Raw genomic sequence first — 19,941 nt, 5'->3', positions numbered from 1 at the left:
GTAGCAGCCAATGCCGTGGCTCCCTGGTCGCCTCACTTGGGGTTTTCTTCCATCTTTCAAGATTTCAGGGGTACAAAAGCAACTATAGAAGTTTCAGGTCCTTGAATTCTGAGATCCATTTCTAATCACAAGAGAGATTTTTTAGTGATCCTGTACTACAAGATGGGAATCATAAATAGATTAAACTTCTAAGACACACTCTCAAAAATCATAACAGTGGCAAATTACTCATATTATTCATTCACTCAACAAACTGGTTTTCTGGGAATACAGTAGGAATACAACAGACCATTATACCTGCCCTCACATAAGTTGCATTTTTGAGGTAGACAGACAGTAAACAAAGTATAGGATGTTATATTGTGATAAGTACTGAGGGGGGCGGAAAGCAGGGAATGGAAATTGGTTATGTTGGGGGATTATGATTTCAGATAGTTTGGTCAGGATGACTTAATTGAGAATGGAATTGGAATAAAGACCTAAAAAACAGGAGGAAGCCAGTCGTTTGGCTCTCTGGGGAAAAAAGCATCAACAGATAGAGGGAACAAACAGCCTTTGTAAAAACCCTGAGGCAAGAATTTGCCCAGTCGATCCCACCAAAACTTTTTTTCTAATTGAAGAAATGTGGATGAATTATTTTTCCTTCTACCTTATCTTAATTGATTATCTTAATTAATCTTCACGTTATGCAATTTGACAGTGTTGTGTTTACTCACACAAAGAGAAATGATTAAACACCAACAGTAATTGTCAAAAAAATAATAAGCAGCAGTAAACAAAGGACTGCTTTAAAGATAGATGCCATGATGGGTATCTGAGATTATACTGGAGAGTAGGGAGAACAGAGCGGTAAGCGCAGTGCTGCTGTTCCCGTTGGTTAACAGTTTTCACATAGATCACTCGCACTTACTTGCTCACTGCTGGTTCAGTTTACTCTGGTAAAACAGCATTTGGTCTTGATTCTCCTGAAATAGGTTATAAAGTGATATCTAGTATGAGACTCTTACCTCTTCTTCCCTTTTCTCCATTCTGTTATTTGCTCAGTTATCTTAAAATCTACCAGGTTTTAGAACTTGAAGGAACGAAATGCTACTTTTGACCATTTTTCCTCCAGTGAAATTTTGCTTATTACTTTTTTTTTTAATGTGCCTTTCTCTTGGCACAGAGTCAGTAATCTGGGAACTTGCAAGTAAAAAGTTTCTCTTGAAGAAACACATAAACCAACTAAAATTGGTAATTCATAAACCACTCTTTTTTTTCTTTAGTGTTTTTTTAATGTTTTTCTAATTTTCAAAGTAAAGCACAGTGGAAAGTTTGGAAAACACAGTGATGTCTGAAGAAGAAACCAAAGGAAACAACTTTTAATATCTGTTGTGTTCATTTCTACCTTTTGTTGATAAATCTTATGTGTATGATAACTTCCAGTATTCTCTTCTACACATTTTCATACCCATTTAGGTAAACCATGAAAACATAATTTTTAAAATTATCTTACTTAACAAAATTTATTTAGTGTTGTGGTCATTGCCAGCCATGTTCTAGGCTTAACACACTGGTGATGAAGTGGTCATCCAGAGAAACAATATCTCTGCTTTCCTAAAGGTCACACCCTAGTGTAAGGAGATAGGCCACAAAACAAAGGGCCATCATTATAATGTCATAGAGATTAGTTCTATGCAGAGAATTAAAATAGCGGAAATTGACACCAGGGGATTGGGTGGCTACTAGCAAAGAGGGACAGAATCAGACACTCGTTTAAGTCATTAGGCAGATTTTATTCAATATTATTGCATTAAGAGAAAGAGCTGAGCTCAGTTCCAAATACAGCAAAGACAACTAGGGATTTATAGCCAAGGAGCAGAATGAGAATTGAAAATTGCTGAGAGGAGATAGCAAACGTAGGGGGATTCTTACTGAACTTACTAAACTACTGACGAGATTCTTATTAAAGGAAGGCCAAAGGCTTAGACATCCAGGGCGAGGGATGAAGAACTTGATCAGATGTCAAGGGTGATCACATATCAAAGATGGAGGGGTGACTTTGTAGGATTCTTCGCTAAGACTAGCTTAGGCAGGTTGAGTATAGGGCCCAAGACAAGGCCTAGTCAAAAAGAGGGCTCAAGGAGCCTGCCTAATTTTGGTCAAGGGGACAGTCTTGTTACTACATTGAGTGGCTTGTCAGGCAAGATATGTCTGCAGCGGTCACATTTAAATTGATATCTAAAAGATAAGAATCCATCATGAAAAAGCTCAAGGAGAAACGGTTTCAGGCAGAGTAAACTTCCCCTGTTAGAGGAAGAGGCAGAGGATCAGCATGTAGCCTACCATGAGTGAAAGAGAGAGAGTGACCTGAGATGGGTCAGAAGGATGGGTAGATGCCTGACCACGTAGGGCCTTGGAAATCAGGTTAGAGTGTTTAGGTTTTATTCTAAGTGCAGTGGGAAGCCCATAGAAGGATGATAAGCAGGAGTGTGTCATCATCTGATTTGTTCTGCCTGCTGTGTGTAAAATGATTGTAGTCACATGAGCGCAATCAGAGATAATAGTGCTCCATTAGTTCATTAGAATCCAGTGTTTATCACCCTTGGGTCCTTCTTTTCAGCAAGAATTTAAATAGATCCAGGCTGACCTCTTTTCTCTGTGTTCCACATAGTCCACGACAAAAGTACAATGCATTTTTTGGCTCAACAAATTTGGGAGTGCAGGCAATTTCCTAAGCAGCATCATCTTTGCCCCTGTCTTCAGAGCAGCTAGCCAGACTATTTTGTTTGAGCCCCAAACTAGAAAGATTATAGCTAACCTTATCTTAAGGTGTTGAAGCAGTTTGGAAAGGACATCCTACCTCAAGCTTCTGTTAATTAGCTTATTTTTCATTATTATGTTCATCCTTTCTTTTAATAAAATGGGCTTATTTTCTCTTGAGTTATAAGCAGATTCTGTGGTAAATCAAATAGTCTGAGCTATATATTAACATATCTACTGAGTGAAGGAAAATAACTTTAACGTAGTGAAATAAAATACTTGAGGTAATGGCCAAATTGTTCTCAAAATTTTATATTTCCATTGTTTTTGTACTTGATCTTTGATGAGCATTATTATTGAGGAATTTTTTGAAACTCATGGCAAAATCCAAATAAAACAAGAGAAACTAGGGAGATCAGGCAAAACACTCATTTAATGCAACTGTATAAATCTGAAAAGAAGTGGGCCATGAAACGAAAAGAGAAAATATCAGGAACTTTGATCTTATTCATCTGAGGTCCCAAGTGAGAAAGATACCCACTTATTCTTTGTATGGAGATCAATATTTGAGACAACTTTTCAGTTGGCGGGATGATAAATTTTGTGCCTGGGCTATCCCACTCTCTAAAGACCTGAATTTACACTTTGTGTAGACTTTAGAAAGAGCAAGATGGTTTTTTGAAAGTGTAAGGGAACATTTATATTTGTAGAAGATCAATATCTCCTTTGTAAGGTAAGCCTTTAGTGATATGGCTCAATGAATCCCAGTAGCTAGAGAGCTAAAGGAAGGGCTATGTGGCCTTTAATAAAAAGAATCTAGTCTGTGCTAGTGCCCTGGGGCCCCAGTACAACGAGTTAACCATTCTGAGATCATATCATAATATCTTAATGATTATCACCTTCCTACCAGCTCTCTCAGCCACTACCCCAAAACACATAAACACACTCATACATTATTGTAAGGCATAATAGAAAACTAAAGAAAGTCTAGGGGCGCCTGGGTGGCTCAGTCATTAAGCATCTGCCTTCAGCTCAGGTCATGATCCCAGGGTCCTGGGATCGAGCCCGCATCAGGCTCCCTGCTTGGCGGGGAGCCTGCTTCTCCCTCTCCCACTCCCCCTACCTGTGTTCCCTCTCTTGCTGTGTCTCTCCCTGTCAAATAAATAAATAAAATCTTTAAAAAAAAAATAAAGTCTATAGACTCAGTGAACCCCACTTTATTCTGCTTCTGACTCTGGGTCTGTTCAGTGAACTGCTAAAGCATATTCCATTTGCTTATTAATGTCTACTTGCACTCTTTGTAAAGCAGAGAAAATATCTACCATTTTATTTTCTCAGAATTATTAGGGAGAACTAGATAGTGCATCTTATCTTTTTGGTGAGTTAATAAACTTTGGAAGATACTTAATGTAAATAAACAGTTGGGTATATTATTAAGGGGCATTACTTATTCCATATACTACCTAATTGATAATTTCTTGATGTCTGGTAGCTTTTTCCTGAGAGATATATACTCAACAGTGGAAAAACATTTCAGCATTTCAGAAACTTTTATGTATCCTTCACATACATACATATATATTCATATATATATATATATATAAAACCAGAGAATCACAATATTGCAGTAACAGAGATCTTATAGTTATCTAGTACAAACTCATTTTTTTAATAATTGAGGAAACTAAAATTTTCTGTATCTATAAGACTTATCCAAAGTCACAATTCTTTAATGACGTTGCCAAGCCTAAATTCTTGATACCATCTGTATAAAGAGGTACTGATGTTTAAGGGAACCTGACTTGCAGCAAGATTGAAAAGGCGTTGGTAATCACGTTCATTTTCAAGGAGAATTTTGAAGTTGTTTTTGCTTCAAATCAGTCCTCCCCCACATATAGGAAAAAACAAAACAAAACAGTAAGTTAAAAACTTCTGGAAAACTTTGTAAGTTTTGGAGAGCATAAGTAATACCTGTCTACTCTGATATGGAGCTACATGTTCCATAAAGAAACACTGAACAGATTTTATAGTTTGACATATATAACAATACATAAAGTTACATATGCTGACAGGTAGAGATTAGAAAATATATAAAGCCTTTACTTACTATATAAGCAGATTTTCCATGCCCATGAGGGATAATTTATGGCATCTAGGACTTAGATAATTTCCTTTTCCGAAAATGTGAAACTGGAAGAGCCCTTAGGAATTACCTAAATCCAGCCTAGATTCTGCAGATGGGAGTTTGGAGGTTTCAGTAGGGAGGTAATGCCCAAGGTCACACACACATCTCCAAAGGAATTAAAAATGCACAACCTGCTTATTACTTCGCTTTCCCTGTAGTGTTTTTCTTTTTCCCTGACCTTAGGAGGCATGGTGTCATACTTTAAAATTAATATTTTAACCTCAATCTTAGATCTCCCTATTTTTAGCAAATAATCCTTGAGTTAAATATCATTCCTCTAATTTTCACAAGACAAAATTAAGTCATTTTTGTTTGTTTTTTGCTTTTCACAACATTTTACCTTTTTGTTCTACTCCACATGCAGTCTTCTTTCAGGTTCCTAGAATTTATAAGAAACCACTCTAATCGTATTGCATATACAAGCTTAAATTCAGTAAAAACTTACCTTAAATATTCCCAGTAGTTAGTTATCAAATGATTAAATTGCCTTATATGTCTATTTCAGTTTTGAATCCTTTGAAAGGGTCATATGGGAAAGGAGAACAGAGTTAGTGCAGAGTAAATGTTAAATGGTGTGCTGAGAAAACAGAGTTAATGATTTTGAATGACACTCAAGTCTTTTTGTGTTATGAGAAATTGAACAACATTACAGGAGAATGATACTTAAAGTTTTTCTCTCTGACCTCCATTATTAGCAATTATGCCTAATATTCATAAGTTTGTAATTATACAAGAATAAGTAATTTTTATTGCTAAACAACTTGCTCTACTGACTTTTCAACAGATAAAAGGTAATTTAACATAATTCAATAGTAAAAAAGCAAGATACTCTTGTTTTATGTTCAGCTTATATTTGATTAAATCTCACCTCTTTATCTTGATTATTTGGTGTGAAGGCTAAATTACTTCTCAGAATATCTTATTGTCTACAGAATTGATTACCCTCTCTTAACAAATGTGAGAACCAGCACAGAGATATTTTTTTCCCAGCAAATAATTATTCTCAAAATTTCTCATTATCTACTATAGCTTTTTCTTTTTTTTCTTTTATTCATTTAATGTGGTCCCTGATGTACCCTTCATAATTCTTGGTTGAAAGTTAAATTCATCATCACCTTAAGTAAACAAACTATTTAGTAGAAAGATAAAATATGGATATAAAAATTATTGATACAAGTTAACATTTTAAATTCTCTTTTAATTGGTGAGTTCGGATATGAATCCATTTTTTATTGACTCCTGTGTAAGTAAATTCTTTTTCCGTATATCAATGAAACAGCCACTTCCCTGAGTTATATTGGAATAGTTGGATTTCATATGAAACTGGAGAAAAAAATGGTTCTTCTATTACAAATGAAGGACAATTTGTGATTTGGACTTACTGGATAGAACACTTTGATCTATCAATGCATAATACTGAAATATATCCTCTGTTTCATTCTACTAAACCTATTTTATTTTCATCTTGTCCTGTCTTCACTATGTTCAGGGTAGAATCTCGTATCTGTGTATTGGAAGCTTATAATAGTTTCTTGAACTCAGAATTGTGCCCTAAACTGAAACTTTGAGAAAAAAAAATTCCCAACAGTAATAGTAATAGCACCTTTTTGTTTCTTTATTTGCTTCTTTGACTGGGGTTTGAATCCCCTCCCCACTCCCTTACCTCCCCCTGGGTAAGAACAGCTCATGTAGCCTGGAAATGCTGAAAGGAGCTGAGGAATCTCTTAATCAGTTAAAAAGCATCCTCTTTCCCTTTCTTCTGATAGTTTTGACAGTAAAAATAAACTTAGATACAATAAGTTACTGTGTTACGATTTGAAGATGAGCTGAGGAAAAGAAAAAAATTAGGTTGGAATTCCAGTGAACTTTATCACTACAGTTAATAGCAGAGCTGTTAACTGTGTTATCAGACACTATTCTAAATGCTTTCCATGCATCCAGTCTTTTACTCTTCAAAACAAACAAGTGCCATTCTTGTCTCCAGTTTACAGACAAGGAATATAAAGCCCAAACAGGTTACATAGTCAACCAAGGTCAAACAGCTAGGAAGTAGTAGAGTTGAGATTCCAGCCTGCACATCCTGGTATCACCATCCATACTCTTCAACACCGCACTGTGTTGCTTAAGATTGTATGACTCTGAATTAGCCACATTGTTATTTAAGAAGTAAAGAATCTCCAAATTTTATGAAGATTAGTTAAAATAACAGCAGACTGAAATCCTTTCCTAGAGATGTTATATAATTTTGCTATTTCTAGTCCTTACTCTAGGGGAGAAATAGCATAAGATTATTGAAAAACTTATGGCAAATACAGATAGTATAGAACAATTATATTTTAATGATGATAACTTTCATCATCTTTGTGAAAAACCTTTTAAGTAGTTGTATCTGGCCCTGAATTAATTATTTACTTGCTATGCAAGACTTTTACTCTCTTATTGATGGGGAAAATGAATGACAAATATTTGTCAGAAAACAATGAAGGTTAAGGAAACAAACCAACAACAGTACTTGATGTGTAACATATGACAAATTTTTTTAAAAAACTGTTCTTTAAATTGTAGAAAAAGAATCGGGATAGGACACTTGTGAGATGATGGATTTCTAAGATCAGATAAACCCTTGGAGTTGTAGGTTAGGTATATGTGTATGTGTGTGGGGGGGTGTTTTAAGCAATCATTGCTTACAGCTTATTTATTTATTTTTGCTTATAACTTATTTTAATAGAATATACATAGGAATACTAATTTAGAGTTTTGAGATAACTTTTGAAAGTATAATTTAGAGTCCAATTATAGCATTTATTTCTAACATTTGTAATGTAAACTGTGGTTTAGTTTGATAGAAAAGTTGCCACTTTAGGGGAGGTAGCTCTATATTCCTATTACTTACCAATCTGAAAGTAAGAATTCATTCTCTTTTAAAATGTTCCACAGGTAGAATTATTTGCCTTTTGTATTTGATTTGCATCTGCTTCACAAAAACTACCCCAGATCTAATGAGTTTGCCATAGAGTGATGATTATGTCAGATTATTGTTTGATAGGTTCATTTTGTTGAATATTTAGTTTTAAAAGCTAATGGCCTATGTTGAAGAAAGTAGGTACATACAGTTATATGACTTGAATTCTTCTCTTATTCTTTTACATTTTGTACGTCTGTAGTATTTTATAATATATTTACTATGAAATGATAGAAATTATTTGGTAAGATTTTGTTCACACTTTAGAAGTTCAGTAATTTTTATAGTTTATTCTTCAAAAATTACTTTCAGCTTTTAGTCATGAGTTTATTTTGTAGATAGTTCAACCATAGGCTTAGAATAAGAAAAATTTCTATATTGTTACATGCCTGCAATGTTAATCACCAAAGTAGATGACAATAATTTTTATGAGTCTATTATTTTGAAGTATAGGAAATCTTGTCTTTCATTTGTTCTGTTCAGAATTGGCTTATGAAAATTGGAAACTTAAATTGTGTAAACAGTTCCCCCATGAGGATATCCTGAATTATGATTTCCTTAGGTGTAAGTGTTTTTGCATATATAGATGAGTTTACTTTGGATATTTGTTAAAAAAAAAAAACACACAACTACGCTTTGTTAATCTATTTTTCACTAAGAGCAGAGCTCTCACTTTCAAACTGAAGTGGTGAAGCCTAGTGTTATATTTTAATTAGCTCCGAAAATATTTTTTTAAAGATTTCATTTATTTGAGAGAGAGAGAGCGAACATGAGTGGTGGGGAGGGAGAATTCCAGTGAACTGGAGAGAGGAGGAGAGAGAGAAGCAGGCTCCTCCCTGAGCATGGAGCCTGATGCAGGACTCAGTCCCAGCACCCTGGGATCATGACCTGAGCTGAGGGCAGATGCTTAACTGACTGAGCCACCCAGGTGCCCCATCTCTGAAAATATTTCTTAAAAGCTTTTGAAAAATATAATAAAGAAAATATACTGATTTAGTTTATTTCTACCTATTATTTTTTCTCCTAATTTCTTAAAACAATCATTAGGTGAGTCTTTTTTAAAATCTACATTTGATTTCAGAATTAAAGAATAATGCCAGCCTGGGTAAAAGTAAAATGAAAAAAAGATGAGCAAAGTAAAAGTATATATAATCTGCAAGTTGTCTTCTATTTCCAGTGATTAGTATTAAGCATTGAATTGAATACTGCTAACTCTATTGCAGTTAAAATACTGAAAGATCACTATGATGAATGAACCATAGTCCTTGACCACAAGTTCAGTTTTGGAGGGCAGATAGTTCTGTGCACAACTAAAATGTAATGTGGTTATATGCTTTAATGACGCTATTACTAAGGTGCCATGAGTGCACTAAGGAATAAACTAAGAATTTTAACTGAAATACATTGGATAATGAAAAGAATTTTTGCCATAAAGAAGTAGGTATTGTAGACAATAGCACTGTAGAAAGACAAAACAACAAAAGGAAAAAGTCAGGGGCGCCTGGGTGGCTCAGTCATTGGGCGTCTGCCTTCGGCTCAGGTCATGATCCCAGGATCCTGGGATGGAGCCCCGCATCGGGCTCCCTGCTCCGCGGGAAGCCTACTTCTCCTTCTCCCACTCCCCCTGCTGGTGTTCCCTCTCTCGCTGTGTCTTTCTCTGTCAAATAAATAAATAAAATCTTAAAAACAAAAAAGGAAAAAGTCAGTTGTAAAAGTTCATGTTACACTTGAAGAATGATAGAAAATCTGGAATGACTGGAGTATACTGGGTGTGTTGGCCATAAAGCTTGATTGGGAATGATAACAGAGTCTTGACTTTTCTATGCCAAAGTGTTTGATCTATAATCTTTAGAAATGAGGAATTATTAAAGATTTATTTGACTCATATGATTGTATTGGTTTCTTAGAAAAACAATTTTGGCAGTAATAAACATGATTTTTTTGGAGTTGGGAGAAATTTGTGTTGAAAGAGCTTTTGAAAGTCTTTTGAATTAATTTATATGTAAGGCAAATGATGAATTCCTGAACCATGGTAATGGGAACAGAGATGGCAAGAAGGGCAAAGATAATAGAGATATTGTGAGGGTAGAATTAGGAGGTCTTGGGCAGTAGTTAAATTGTGGTAAATGAGATAGAAAGTGGTTTTTCTGAGGTTTTTAGTTTGGGTGACTGGAGAGATGTTGATTTTGTTAATAGGGAACAAAGGAGGAAAAGGAAGTTGGGAGAAATTAAAAATTTAGTTGATTTGAGAACATGATGAAAGTATTTTTTTTTTTTAAGATTTATTTATTTAATTGAGAGAAATGACAAGCAGGAGGGACAGAGGGAGAGGAAGAGAGAATCCCAAGCAGACTCTAACCTGGGGCTCAAACACACGACCCTGAAATCACAACCTGATCCGAAACCAAGAGTTGGAGGCTTAACCAACTGTGCCACCCAGGCACCCCTGATGAAAGTATTTTTTAAAGATCAGGAAATACCTTTTATGGGGGACCATAAAAGAAGGACAAAGAAGGAAAAAGAGAAATAGCAAACAATACCCATAAAACCCTGATCATTTACTTTTTGCTAAAAACTCTTAGCCTTTCCCCATTTGGGCATGCTTCTTTAGGATGGAAGTGGTTGGCAATGATTATGATCATCCCTCCCAGACCAAGAGAATGTAGCTAGACTTTTGGTTTTGGGTCCTTTGTTTCATGCAGGAAGTAAAGATAGTAAAGTTGGATTCTCAAAATATCTTTTGAATAAATAAGATAGTTAACTGCACCAACTGTGGCTGAATGTTTCTAGACTGTTCCCCCACATTCTATCAACTAGAGTAAGGCTCAATTTTCACTAATCTCTCATGCCTTACCCAAACATGTATCTTTTAAATGACTCAGTAACTTGATAATTACTTTAATTAGGATATATCCTATCTGACTTACATGTGGGATACCACATGGCGCTCTAGAGAATGTGAATTGGGTTTTGGAGACATTTACATGTAGGAGAGTGAAAGTGGATAAATGCACACAGCAGTGTATTATGAAGAGGGTCAAAGACAGATGATCACTAATACCTAGTCATGAGGAGCTTAAAAATGATTTTTTAAGACCTATAACAACAATAATTTTCTTAGATTATTTTTATTCTGAATGTGCTTTAAAACAAACATAAAATATATAAAATATTATTCTGGATAATAAAGGGAAGTTACAGTTGGGGACAAAATATTTGGAAGTGTAAAAATAGCAATATAGGCTTCATTTTAGCAATAATAGTTTAAATGTGTTGATCTTAGATAGGCTTATATCAGTTCTTACTCTTACAACTATAAGGAAAGGACCAAGACTATGTTTTCTTAACAGGCTTAATTTTGTTGGAGCTACCATGAAATTACTATATTGAAGATAGTATTTTTTCTTCTGCCAGTTGCCATCCCCCAAACAATGTCTCATTTAGAAACTGGTAGTACCAAATATATATTTAACCTTATTTGCTAGGAACTTGACAAGAGAAGAGCTCTGATAAAACATGGTTTTCAAATGTCATTCTCATACCTATAGATTATTCCAGTGACCTTTTCTTTTGATATTCCTTTTATAAATCTGCCCTTTAAAATTAAATTATATCTCCTGGTCACTTTCTAAGAATACATTCATAATATGGACAAGAGCAATGAGATAAGGCCACTCCCCTTACCCCACCCTCCAAAGCCAAAGAAAGATTGATTTAAGGTAGGTTTTCAACCTTGGGAGATTTTGTAGCATTCACTCTTTCCTCTTCTTGAGGGCATTTAGCACTATGTGTTTAGGTCATTAGAACTGGAGGTGCCCATCTGGCGTCAACTGAGTAGAGGCCACAGATGCTACTAACACCCTATAATGGGTAAGACAGCACCTCACAATAATGAATTATTTGATCCAAAATATTAATAGCGCTGAGATTGGGAATCCCTGACTTAAGGTAAGAGCAACAACAATAACAACAATACAGCAGAGAGCTAGACTTACTTGGTTTAGCTCTGGACCCATGCAATTTTCTTATATATATATTTAAAAAAGTAGTCAGTATGTCCCCTTAAATGAAGGACAAGTAAGCAATGATACTTTATATACTATCCTGTGAACAGAAGTTTCTAAAATATTCCCTTTTAACCAGAGAGTAGAAAAATAAAGAACTAGTTTAAATGTCGGCCATAAATGAGATGAAGTCACAGATTAGAATATTTTTTCCTAAATTATTGAAAAAGGATATTTATATAAAGTTCTTTTTTTTATTTAAAGCGAGGAGTAAACTATGTAAGTTAATATTGAAGTAAAATGAAGAGACTATTTCCCCAGAATCATAAAAAGAGAAGTAATTTTCTGGGAAATAATTTTATCTTCATTGTGAATCATTTTGGTTTTATCCTTTTTGGATCTTGAAACTTGTTTAGGTAAAGATTCTCCTTATCCATAAAATTGCATATTGACACCAAATTTTTCATGTAGTTTGAAATATTTCATAGACTAGTGGAGCACAAATATGGACCTTTCTCCATAGATTTCATATTAAAATGGAACAAACCTTATTTTGAAGAAATACAGTAAAATGGTCTCTTAATCTTAAATGTGACTCTCATGTTAGTCTTAATGACCTTGTAATTCACATAAAAAGATTTACAGATTTCTCTCCACTTCAACTTCTATCTTATTAAAGTGTGCATTTTGGGTTGGGGATGTAGCCTGACTGTAGGAGGGAGAAATACCACCCAGCTCACTTGGTATTTAAACTGCTGGGCTGGGGCGCCTGGGTGGCTCAGTGAGTTAAGCATCTGCCGTCAGCTCAGGTCATGATCCCGGAGTCCTGGGATCGAGCCCCACATGGGGCTTCCTGCTCAGTGGGGAGCCTGCTTCTCCCTCTGACCCTCCCCCTGTTTGGGTTTTCTCTCTCTCTCTCTCTCTCTCTTTCAAATAAATAAATAAAATCTTAAAAAAAAAAATAAAACTGGACAGAAACTGAACTAAACTAGTCTCAACATTTATTTATACCTGTACATTACTAACATATGCTCCACCCAAGGAATTTGTTAAGAAAATGAATAATGTAAGATTTTGGATATGTATCTAGTGTAGAGAATAAAGTGCTTTTGAGACAATTTAGAAGTATCTAATTAAAGTGAAGCATAGAAATTGCATTGTAAGCAGAAGTTAACCTCGCATAGACTGGTGCTGACATATGCTGATTATAATCTTTAAAAATCCATTTATTCAAATGCCTGGGTGGCTCAGTCCGTTAAGCATCTGACTCTTGATTTCAGCTCAGGTCATGATCTCAGGGTGGTGAGATTGAGCCCCACATTGGCCTCCGTACTGGGCATGGAGCCTGCTTAAAATTCTCTCCCTCTCCTTTTCCTCCTCCCGCCCCGCCAAGAAATCTGTTTATTAAAACACATTTTATTAGGCAATTTTGGCAAGCCTGATTTCTTCCTTCACATGCTAAAGGGTAGTAAAATGTATTTAAATAAAATAGATCATTTAATCTTTTAACGAGTTTTGACAGATCTTCTCCCCAATTAATTCAAATCAGTGATGTGTTAATGTGACAGTTGCAAAGCATCTCCCAGTAACATGAAAAAAAAAAAGTTGTAACTCTCTCCCAAGGTTTTTCCAAAAACTAGAAAATGTCATTTTGGTGAAGGGGCATGTTTATGTTGTAGTTACTTGTTTTTAATATGGGAACATTTTAATGTTTAGTGAAGTGGCAATATCCCACTTACTTTTAACAGGATTCCTCTGGTCACTGTAAGTCTGACCCTGTCTCTCCTCCACTCAGAAGCTGCTCAGTAGTTTCCTACTTCACTCAGGAGACAAGTCCTAGAGCCCTCACAGTGGCCTGAGGCCTTATACAAGGATCACCTGCCCCTTTAACTTCCTGATGGCTCTTTTCTCCCTCTCACTTCCTCTGCCCCAGCTCCTCTGGGCTCCTCGAGGGTTCCTGAGCTGTACCCTGTGTTCCTTCTGAGGGCACCGCTCCGCCCCCACAGGGTTGCTGGCTCGCTTCCTTCAGGCCACTGCTCAACTATTACGTCATCCAGGAGGCTTTCCCTGACAGCACTGGCAGAAAAAAGCAGCCTTCCTCCCCCACGCCCACCGTGCACTCCCTATCTTCCTTCCTTGCTTTGTTTTCTCTGTAGGCTTTATCATGATACTGAATATTTACTTGTTGATTGATTTTCTATCCATTAACATGTAAACCCCAATGAAGGCTGGGACTTTGCTTATTAATTGTATCCCCTGTACTTAAAATAGTGTTTGACTTAGAGTCTGTGCTCAATAAATAAATGTTGCAGGCATTAAACAACGCATGGTAAACAATAAACATATATTTTTATTAAGTGTAGATAATTTGAAGGGGAACAAACTCTTCTATTAATATAATTGGAAAAAAATATAGACTAACTTATGACACAACTGTTTTATTCAAGCAGAGGGTTCATCGATAGAACTTTGGTTTTCCTTTGGCTAAAATGAGTATCGGTGGGTTAGGGCAAGCCCATACCTAAACAAAGATTACAAAAACAGGAGCACAAACATACAGCTTCTACCTGGTTTGGAAGATCAACAAACCATGTGAATTAGCATACCTCCTTTTACTGCCTGATCTTCCTGAACAACCCTTATCACTTAATCTGAAATTCCCATCCTACTGGCTGGAATCTTGGTCCAGACCCCTCCTGGTAATCTTTGACATATTTGCCACGCAACCTGGAGCATCTGAGTCCTCTTTGTTGAGTGTCAGGGTCACTGTCTCTTTTACCCGGCCGATACCTAAAACTGCCAGCGTCTTCCCCACCGTGGGGGCATTTTAGTGATACCCGGGGAGCAGAACTGTACTATCAGTAAGTGTCACCAGTTTTCTTTTTCTCTTGCCAGATCATCTACTGATTTGGTTAGTGAACCTGTCTTAGACATTTATGGGATAGTCCTTAGTTTGCTCCACACGTCAAAGCCAATGAATGCCTACTGTTTAGATGAAATTACCAAACTTTTGAATAAAGAAAGGGTTGGTTGTCAGTGTAACTTCTGCTTTTACAATAGGCTTGTCCTGTCCTCACCGATTCTTTTAAAGGCTCCCTAGGAGCCTTGCTCTGCAGCAACGATTGGTGAACTTTTTCTGTAAAGCCCCCAACAGTAAGTATTTTAGGTTTTGCAGGCCATGCCATCTCTTGTCCTTATTTTCAATTTTGCCGTTGTAGTGTGAAGCAGCCACACACTTCGTAAATGAGCTCCTAAATAGTGGCAGCCCACCTCTTTTGCCTCACCAGCCAACTACCGCACCTGCCTAACCTACAAATGTTAAATTCAGTTTACAACTTGAGCTGATATCACTCCAAGCTTACCGTTTCTTTTTTATTTGAAAATTGATTTTCTGTTTCAGATTACGTCTGAATTTACATAACCATGTGCCATTTCCAAAATAACTTTGAGCCCTGACTTTTTCTCATACTTTTAAACTTTTGCGTTGTATAACACCTAGGCCAGGTTTGTCCTCATTTGGCAGATGTGCTGCTCTCTAAGCCATGAATCTGACAGGGTGGTATCTTTTCTGTTTATTCTGATATTGTTGAGGTATTTTTTCTTTTTGTGTCTAATCGTCCACCCTGTCCTTCCCAAAACATCCCGAGTCTACCAGGGTCTGTACCTCTTATGAATGGCCTCAGTTGAGAATTTGCCTTTGTTAATAACACAGAACCATTCTGACGACAATAGGTATAAATTAGAATGAACTAATTTTTATGTAATAGAGGATCCTTCCAATGAGAGTAAAGAGGAGAATGTATTGTATTTATCTTCATTTGCAAATATCTCATGAGGAAATCCCTGTATTCTTTAAATGTTTTTGCACTTTTGGAGCTGACGTGGATCCCCGTAAATACTCTTCCTCATTTAACCAGAATGGGGCAGTGTAGTGTGAGCCCTGATGGGTAACCTGATATTGCTCAGATAGGGCAATATGCTTTTGTCTCCATTTCAAACATCTTGGCACCTCAGATATAACAGAAATTTCCCCTGATGAGAGAAATGAGCAAACCACATCTAGGCACAGAGCCATTTTAGTAGGTTATCAAGATGGTCAGTGGAAGGCAAGGCTGCTGGTTTCCTCTGCTAAGCCTGGGGAATACTGACCCACTCTCATTCACTTACTTGTGTATAGATGTAGACTGCGAGCTGCCAGCCATGGTGAACAATTCTCACTTTGTGTTGACAACTAATCAGAATTCCCTGGTTTCAAAAGACCATTAATACAGTCCCAGACCCTGTCCTACTGCTGGTAATTGATACTGCTGACATAGTTCTTGTTTTTTGACTTCTTCTTTCTGGGCTCTGGACCATTTATTCTACACACTTGAAGTCTGGGCTCATGAAGTCCCCATGTGTGACTTTGCAGACAGCCCTATTTGTGACCTGAGCCTGTGATAGCTGCCTCTGGCCTTGACCTTCCATCCTTCCAACTTTCCACACCATCCCCTGCTTCTGTCTCTCTATGTTAATGCTACTGCTCTTGCTACCTGACTTACCTCTAATATCGTGGAAGACAAAATTATTCCATTCCATTCAAAGTCACATTTTTTTAGACATATATTTGAATAGATATAGACTGAAGAAATACAACTGGTCTTCTGAGAAAGATTTTCACTTCTGGGGATTTATTTATTTGATTGTCTAATTTCTAATCCTTGAGTTATAGAAAAGATAATTCCTGCTATACCTAATATAATTTGATTATAGATCTATTTATAAATGATTTTGTAATCTGCTTGGGTGTTCTGTTTTTCTTGTTCTTATTTTAAAATTGTAGTATGTCTTTTATTTTGCATTTTTTTAGGTTCTTATTTAAATTCCAGTTAACATACAGTGTAATGTTGGTTTGAGGTGTAGAAGTTAGTGTTTCACCAGTTCCATATATTAGCCAGTGCTCATCACAAGTGCTTTCCTTAATCCCTATCACCTATTTCATCTGTCCCCCACCTTCTTATTTTTTTTAAGATTTTATTTATTTATTTATTCATAAGAGACGGGGGCGGGGGGCAGGTTCCCCGCTGAGCAGGGAGCCCAATGTGGGACTTGATCCCAGGACCCTGGGATCATGACCTGTGCCGAAGGCAGATGCTTAACCATCTGAGCCACCCAGGCACCCCCCACCTTATTTACATTTTTAACCTTATCCCTATGTTTATTTTGCAAACTGAAACCCATTGTCTAAATACTTACCATAATTATCATATTTAATTTTCCCAACAACTACTCTACAGGTATTATCCTCTCCATTTCTTGATTCAATTCAATAGATATTGAGCACCTGCTGTGTACCCTGTACATATGAAGAAGCTCAGTCTCAAAGAGATTAATTAATTTGCCTGAGGTGACTTCGTTTATGAAGGGTGGAACTAAGATTCAAATACATTTGTTTGATTCCAAAGTTCACATTTCTACTATACAAGCCTTCTGTTCTTTACTTCCTCTTCTGTTCAAAGCTATGTGAGCTCTTTGTGCAGCTACATTACTTTTTATTTAAATAAAGCCCTAGGATATGGCCTACATGGCACCAAATATTGTTGACATGTAAGAGGCTTCCTACTTGTGCAGGAAGTTAGGACATTTGCACATGGAAATACTCAACGGTTTAAAAATGCATGCAGTTAAGTGCCCAAATTAGATATATAGAGGAGAGAGTCTCATGTTTGTGGAATATTTTATGCAGGATATTGGGCAGATTTGAATATCTCTAAGGACAAGATTGAGGGAGGGAACAATGTCTTTGCCAAACCATAGAAGTTAAAAAGAATCCTTTCTAAGGAGAATGCTGGGTAATCATCCTTCTACATTTAAAAAATTATTTAAACAATCAGTTATTTAAGTAGTTCCTCCCCATTTCCTTCTCACTGAACAGTTGTTTGTTTGCTTTTTTAAAGAAGCACTCTGTTTCCATTTCCTCAGCTTCTGCTGTATTCAGGCTTGTTCTCTTATGTTCTCTTACAGTGAAACTGCTCTCCTCATGATTAGCAATCACCTCCTTATTATTAAGTTCAGTGAAACCTTTTAGGTTCTGGTCTTACTTGATCTTTCTATGGTTGCAAGTGTGAGTCACCTGCTTTGGCTTTTGTAACACATCGTGTATTCTAGATTTCTTCTTTGTCTCTAACAACTTATTTTCAATCTTCCTGAGTTCTTCTTCCCTTGCCTGTCTCTTAAATCTACCCAGAGTATCTCATTCCTATGCTATTTACCCGCAAACCTATTTTTTACCCGTTTAATATTTCTGTCCAGATGTGTTTCCTACTACCTACTGGAATATTTTCTTGAATGCCGTATTGGTACCTTAATAGTAATACCATGCATAAAATGGACTTCCTTTTCCACTGCTGCCCCACCTGACTCCCACCCAAACCTGCTCCTCTGCTTGTGTTCCCTGCCTTACCTTCTAGCCTTGCCTAAGCCAGGAACCTGGTATCATCCTGCCCACCACTCTTTCCCTTGCCAACTTATGTAATTACTTAGCAATTCCTCTCATTTAACTTCCTAAATGACTTTTAAATCTGTTGCCTCCTCTTTACCCACATATCCTAGGATAGGCTCTAATAAACCTTTCCTCTTCTCAACTCTTCACTTGGCTTCTAAGAAAGGGGGCTTTTAAGAATGCAGATCAGATTTGTCACTCCTCTCCTTAAAATCCTTCCGGGGTTCTCTAGCTCCTCAGGTTAAATTCTAAAATCCCAAATTTGCAAAATCCTTTACATTTCAGTTACTTTAATTGTTCTCTACTCTTCAGCCATATAGACCACACCCTCCTCCCCCCTCCCCCTCCCAGTCTCTAAGTTTTCCATCTTTTCTTGATGCCTTTTTATTTATGTTGCTTTTGTGGGAAATTGCTCCCCCACCTGCTACTCCCAAGCATAGATTTTTTTTTTTTTTTAGGCCTTATCTCTGACATCAACCCTCTGCCATCCTTGACACCTCTAATGGGTAGTCTGGGGAAGGTTTTCAGTGTACAAAGGTGTCTAGCTGAAGCGCTGCCTTTTTAAAATTTCACAGAGGTGCTGTGCAGGCTAGGAGCTGCTCTTGTACATTACCTATTTACATATGCATATTCCCCCCAGACTTAGTTCATTGGCTTTAGGGACCTCATTGACATTTTATCTTCAGTGCCTAGCATGTAAGTTGCCATTAAGTCTAGCACAAACTATGGCATAATAATCATGTCTGTTTATATTGCTTTCACAATTTACTTTGCATTTTTATATTTCTTATTTTTGTCTGATTCACAGTGAGCCTAGGTCATTAGCTACCTGGGAAGGGGAGGAAGTAGATGAAAATGTTACCTTTTACTTCAGATGGGTAGCTCTGCCCTTACCACATTGTCCCCCTAACAGGGTACTTTGGATTGTCCTTATGTTTGTCTGAGTCATTCCTTTCCTGTTGGCTGGATCAAACTGGGGGCAGATCTGGGGAATACATACACACACAAACATACACAGACACACATATACATATACATGCATGCGTGTGTTTGTGTGTATATGTTAAGGATTTATTTATTTATTTGAGAGAGTGTGCAGGAGTGGAGAGAGGGGCAGGGAGAGAGCGAATCTCAAGCGGACTCCGTGTTGAGTGCGGAGCCCAGCGTGTGGGGCTCCATCTCATGACCCTGAGATCATGACCTGAGCCGAAACCAAGAGCTGGATGCTTAACTGACTGAGCCACCTAGGTGGCCCAGATCTGGGGAGTATTTAAATAGTCCCTTCTCTAGAGTTGCTTGAACAGAAGCTGGGGTAGCAGCATAACCCTGGTGAGTTTGCTTTTTAGAAGCAGGTATCTGCTTAGTGGGTGAAATTCTGTTTTTCTAAATCTCTCTTTGCTAAGGCCATAAACTGATCTAATTGCCTCCTACCTCTGTTTTCCTAAAAGTACACCTGGCAGAACTGAGAGAACATTGTATCCTGCTCCTTGTAAGTATCTAACTTTTCCCCATAAGGAGATATCCCCAGTAGGAATCACAGCTTAGAAAAGAGGACACTTAGGGGCGC

General features: G+C 37.0%; 1 protein-coding gene across 12 annotated transcripts in view; it reads left to right on the top strand.

The window, feature by feature from the left end:
- Positions 1-19,941, top strand: part of CAMK2D (calcium/calmodulin dependent protein kinase II delta) — a 315,365-nt gene that overhangs the window by 98,062 nt on the left and 197,362 nt on the right. The gene's annotated exons all lie outside the window — the stretch shown is intronic.

Source organism: Zalophus californianus, chromosome 2 (genome assembly GCF_009762305.2).
Source record: "Zalophus californianus isolate mZalCal1 chromosome 2, mZalCal1.pri.v2, whole genome shotgun sequence".
Taxonomy (NCBI): Eukaryota; Metazoa; Chordata; class Mammalia; order Carnivora; family Otariidae; genus Zalophus; species Zalophus californianus.
This window is presented reverse-complemented; position numbering and strand designations above follow the sequence as displayed.